The sequence below is a fragment of the Ctenocephalides felis genome, unplaced genomic scaffold (assembly GCF_003426905.1).
Source record: "Ctenocephalides felis isolate EL2017-DRISC unplaced genomic scaffold, ASM342690v1 CF-g0.4_SCAFFOLD_01604, whole genome shotgun sequence".
Lineage (NCBI taxonomy): Eukaryota > Metazoa > Arthropoda > Insecta > Siphonaptera > Pulicidae > Ctenocephalides > Ctenocephalides felis.
In genome coordinates this window covers 15,619,607-15,625,911 of record NW_020537758.1, presented here as the reverse complement: position 1 = coordinate 15,625,911, position 6,305 = coordinate 15,619,607, and the positions used below count along the sequence as shown (strand labels likewise).

Genomic DNA, 6,305 nt, shown 5'->3' with positions numbered 1-6,305 from the left:
TAATTAACGTTTCACGATAAATTTATTATATCAAAATGATCTACTAAATTAATTACACGTTTTGATGCATAAATTAATTAAAACTAATCAAGGATTTAATTAAAAAAAACGTTAATTAACGCTAGCACATGTTAATTTACGATAATTTCTTTGACAATTGAAGTTGTCAACATGTGTCAGAATGGCTGTCACCTGTCACCTCTTGTTCAATTTAAAGCGCGAAATTCAAATATATGTTATTTAAATTATCAGTTTTCATAAAAGTACATAATTAGTGAATGATTTGATTTTTGCGATAAATAAATTATATCTGAATTAAAAGATTATCTTAATTGAAAAAATAACTGGAACCTTGATGATTAATTGATATAGAATTTGAAATATAATATATAATTATCCAAGACCTGAAATATAAAACTAATAATAAAAATATCCGAATAAGTAGATATTAATGGCATTTATTTCGATTTATAAAATATACAAGTATTCATCATTAACTATATTGTTAAAGGCTCTTAGTATATACCTCTTACTTTAGATTTTGCTAGAACGTATTAACTATGATAAGAATTATACTTAATAGTCACCATCATGTACAAAATTTCACAAGTATCGAAACAAATTCATAGACAACAAACCAAAGCATATATTTATGCATTACAAAAATATGCAACGTTGTCACAAAATTTTTATTTCTAAGAGTTATTTTGGAGTATATAAACCATTTCACGAATGAATTCACGGAATTAGAAATTGTTTAAATTATACATATATATATATATATATATATATATATATATATATATCCAAGCAATTCAATGACATATTCAAATCAAATAAATTAAAAACTTTTGTTTTAAGTAACGTTTGATTGAAAATTTTATTTATGAAATAAAATACAAGATATCAATATGTGTAAGTCAAATTATAAAATATGTATTGATAATACGAGTATAAATAGTTAAACATATTTCATATATAAGAAATATCAGTTGTCATCAATTCAAAATTAAAATCATCAATAAATATTCTACTATATAAGAAAATATTTGCTTAACCTTAATTATAAAATTTAATTCAATGAGACTACAATTATTAATAATTCTACTTTAATTCTAACTTTAATTTACTGGTCACAAATACATACAATTTATTTCTGTCCAGTACGATGTCCCTGTTTTGTACTCACCAAAGTGATTGTGGTTATGATCATGGTGGTCCTTCTATGTTGTTTCACTATGGGATTCTACACACTGGCATTAAAATGTATTTATTTTGCTGAAGACTTTCTGACATTCGTTGATACTTGTGATGATGCTGTTGAAAAGTAAGTTTTCTAATTCATCAGGTACAATTTGACCCACTGTAATATTTACAGTGCACCGCAATGATTGTGTAGACGCATTTGTGCATTTATTTATTACATTTCTTGTAACTTTTATAAAATATAAATATAATATTTTACAAATACGTATGAGACGTCTGTGCCACAAATTTCTTTAATATTTTTTTTTCAAATAGTTTTGATACTTTTGAAAGCTTGTGCATGTTTGGAAGTGCTGCAGTTCTTCTTTTGAGTTTCCTGAATTTGCTATACCACGGTTTCTACAGCGCCCGACTTTGCAGCTGCAACGAAATCGGATTACTTTGTAATTGTTCTGTTAGTATCAGAAATAATAGTTTTTTAATATTTTTCTATCTTAAATATAAATTTGTTGTGGTAGCCAAGTCGTATGTCGATTGGAAAATTTGTAATTGCTCATAGTTTGATAATTTTGTATAGACATACATACATTTTTGGGAATCTAAACTTGAATAAATATATGAAAAAAATAACAAAAATTAAATATAAAAAAAACATGCCACATTCATATCGTCCTAGCACAATTAATTTAATTTATATCTATTTCAGATGATAATTATGACAATGTTGGTCCAAGTCATAATGATTTTTTTTGCGGCCTCAATGATGCTGTTTGCATTTATGTTTTTTCTAAAATCTGGAAGGACGCTCACATACTGTAAGATATAAATTTATACTTATTGAATTGATACACACATGTTTATGTATATATATATATATATATATATATATATATATATTATTTACTATGTACTTATCGACAGTGTATGTGTGATATCATTCAGCACATGTTAACAAACTTAAACCAGAAGAAAACAACAGACAAATTTGAGCACATCGTTTAATGAAAAAACAAACTAGTAAATCAAATAAAAACTAAAAGTTAAATAATAAAATTGTGTAGTTAGCCACATAATTAACAAATTTTATTATTTTATTATTCATTATTACTTTTATTATTTTCAGATGAGATGAAATTAGGACTATTCAGTCCAGATCATATTTACTTCAACAACACTGCAATTCTTGACGAAGTTTTAGATTCGAAACAGCCTACAGAACAGGATGCAAATAAAAGTGTTACATTAGACCTTATGCTTTGTAAGTATAACTAATGAAAAAATTAAATTAGGCGTGCATGATCTAGTATGACTTAAGGAAAATTTCGGGAACGAATTTAATTTATTAAACTAATCCTCAAGTGATTTGGGGACCAATTTATTGCCTCAACAGAAGTTATTAATATATTAAAATAGTGCATACTTCTAGTATTAATGATAATTATATTATTGTTAACAAAATTTGATATATAATAAGATAGCTGATAATAATTTACCAAAAAGTTTGTTCTAATCTGATTATTTTTTAGTGCCGCAAATTAGACGAATGGTAGATAGAGGTTACTACTACTCTATGGTCGCCTGTATATTCTGTATAATGGATGTTATACTATTTGTAAGTACTATATAAGTAAATTTATATTTTTTTCCCAAATTTATAAGTATACTAAGCTGCTCTGTGGTTTCATGATCTCATGCAGTGTTGTAAGTAATTTAAATTCATCAAACCTAATTCATATTCATTGAAAGATTATAAAATTATAGGAGATATATAAAAATAACACCCATCTAATTGTATTCACAAATTTTTTAACTTAGACTTTTCTTAAAATTCGAAATACAAGTTTTTGTATGTAATAAAATGTTTGATAATGTGATATTTTAAATAGCATATGTGTATATATATATATATATATATATATATATATATATATATATATATATTATGTAATTATGTATATATTACTAATTATGTAATATAATAATGTTTATGTATTTGTTTCTATTTCCAGTCAGCGTCTATAGCTCTAGTAATCGACAACACATGTGCAGCATTCTAAATAAATTAATAAAAATGTAAATATATTATTAAATTTTAAAATTACTTATGAATAAAATAATTCTGAAACTATGATATTATTCAATTCATAAAATGCCTATACATTTAGGTCATTTTTTTATCTAATTGTAAGCTTAGCACGATTTGTAAATTCAGGACACTGAACAAGAAATTTCAAAAAGTTATTTAACTGTCGAAGTCTTTTAAATATTTGATGATTATACCTTATTATACACTTTACTGCATTCATTTACCTGAATGTACTACCCTCAATAAATGTCTTCACCATATAAATTCAAAAACCCTTTTGTAACTAATGCAAAATATATATATATATATATATATATATATATATATACATCAAAATAAAACACTACATGTTAATATAAAGAAATATGAAAATGTAAAATTAATTAAACTATTGTTAAAAATTCCAGACAATATAATAAAATAATATTATAATAAATCAAGAATAAGTTGAGAAAGAAACGTTAAACGTCAAAATAATTTGACATTAACAGAGAGTTTTACTAGTCTCCGCTAGATGGCTGCTAATCGATGTTTTCTTCGAATCATGTTACTCTTTTTAAAACGTTACATAGTCTATGCTTTTTGTTTTGACATTTAGTTTTGTATTGACTTGACAGTTTTTCGAATCTATTTAATTTATTTACACATTTAGTTGCAATACTAAACTATTTAAAATTTTATAGCTAATTTATAAATTTACAATGTCAGATGTAGCCCAAGTAAGTTCCCTTCCTTTGCCTCCTGTGCAATACATCAATTTATACACAGATGAAAATATTCGACGAAATAGGGCTCCAAAGCCACCTCTACCATGTCATGATACGTATTCTATGTTTGGAAATAACTTTAATGCAGATGATTCTATAATACGACCATTGGACATACAGGTAGTTAACTATAAAATAAAATTTAAGTAACAATCTAATATAAAAATTTGTAATATATCTTCTTCATTTTTTAAGGGCATTAAACGTTTATATCCTCAACATTGTGATAGACGTCGAGAGTTAAAAAAACTGAATCATTCTTTATTAGTAAATTTTCTTGATTTATTAGATTTACTTGTTCTGTGTCCTGAATCTCCAAAACGTGCGGAAAAGGTTTGATATTTAGAAAAAAAAATAAGCAGCCGTACTTTTGCTGACATTGATACTATCACGCCATTTTTGCAGGTTGAAGATCTTACAACTTTATTTGTGCATATACATCATTTAATAAATGAATTTCGACCACACCAGGCACGAGAAACATTAAGGGTTATGATGGAATTGCAAAAACGACAGAGACTTGAAACTGCTTTAAGGTGAATATAATTTAGATTTATTTTTTAGCAGGTACACATATTTAGCATTTGATTTCAACTTATAATTCTTCACAATATAAATCATGTTAGAGAAAAATATAGTATTCTTGAATTTACTCTTATACTTGTCTAAATTTTCATTTTAATTGAGTAGATTACGAAGCGTCTACAATAAATGCTTTACGAACATTCTTTTCAGACTAATAACATTTGCAATTTTATAAAATTTATATCACACGAAGAAAACTATATATGTACAATGTGTGTAAATTCAATTTTTATATAGATTTCAGAAGCATTTGGAAAGGTTCATGATACATTGCAAACAGCACTACAAAGGCTTCCGGAATCTGAAGCAGATGTGAGTTTATTCAATAATTCAGAAATTGACGAAGTTGAAGGAAGTAATCTTGATAGTAGTAATAATGATCCCTGTGATGATTTGGACAGGATAATGTGTTTAATTATAGATAACATGTAGAATTATATTTATTTAATATAAACATTTATATTGTTAATCAAAGCTATTCATTTTAAGTTATAGTAAATAAAGGTTATTTTGTATTCTAGTTTTCATTTGCTTATTATTATTTAACACCAAGTCATATCAAATGTTTCAATATAGTAAATGTGAACATATGAGTATTGTATAATTTATATATTAATCATGTTTGATTAAAAGTAACTTATGTGGTTATGCCAAAATATTTTGTGAAAGATTTTAATAAATAAATTTTAAACTTACGCATGTTTTTTAATAATGTTCTATTAATCATTTGATATGCTATAAAAAATATAACTTACACTACCATACTATTTATCTTGACTTTGACCATATGGCATGAATTTACTGGAACTTTTCCGGATTAGCATCCTGGATATTTATTCTCAGTTCAGGTTTTTTCCCCAAATTTCCCTGAAGTGCTTACCATGAGTTACTTTCTATACATGATTATGAAGAAAATTATCCAAAACTATACACAATGCTCACAAAACAGCTGAGAAAGTACCTTAGTTCAGAAAAATATAAAAAGTTTTATACTCATTAATTCTGTATAATTTTTGTTTTACAGAAATATGTTATTCAACGAAAATAAAGGTATCTCGGCAAAATAGTTCGGCAAAATAGTTCGAAATATACTTTAAAAATATAATTTTTTTGAATACAGTCCAATAATGGTAGTACCATGCCAGCTTTTTTAAGAATGAAATTTTTAATTAGAATTGAATTTACAATCAATAGAACATAAATATTTTACACGCCTGATATCTTATAACTACTTTCATTGTGCAGTTATTGCCAATAAATAGGTACAGTAATTTTTTACTAAATTAGAAATTAAATATTTCACATATTTAAATATATATTACTCTATATATTACTAGTAATATATATTACCTTTCCGTAAAGTAAGTTATAGTAATCGCAAAACAATCCAAAATTTCGACCTCCTGAACGAAGGTGTGTGTGCGTGTGAAATGGATACAATTTTCCGTCCACGTTTTCGGGCGCACGGACCACCCGATTTCTATGGTTCAAAAAACATTCGATTTCTATTGATAGGGAGATGTGCTGATTAGTTTTTGGCAAAGCCGTTTCAGAGATACCGAGCACAATGTGCAAAAAATGGCAGTTCTTGAGAAAACTAAGCATCCTATTTCAATTATTCAAAAAACTTCCTGCTTGTGTCAGAAAAAAATTTGTTTTTC

General features: G+C 25.8%; 1 pseudogene; it reads left to right on the top strand.

The window, feature by feature from the left end:
* The first annotated feature begins 3,907 nt into the window (after positions 1 to 3,907).
* On the top strand, positions 3,908 to 5,125 carry LOC113372964 (annotated as a pseudogene).
* The last annotated feature ends 1,180 nt before the right edge of the window (positions 5,126 to 6,305 follow it).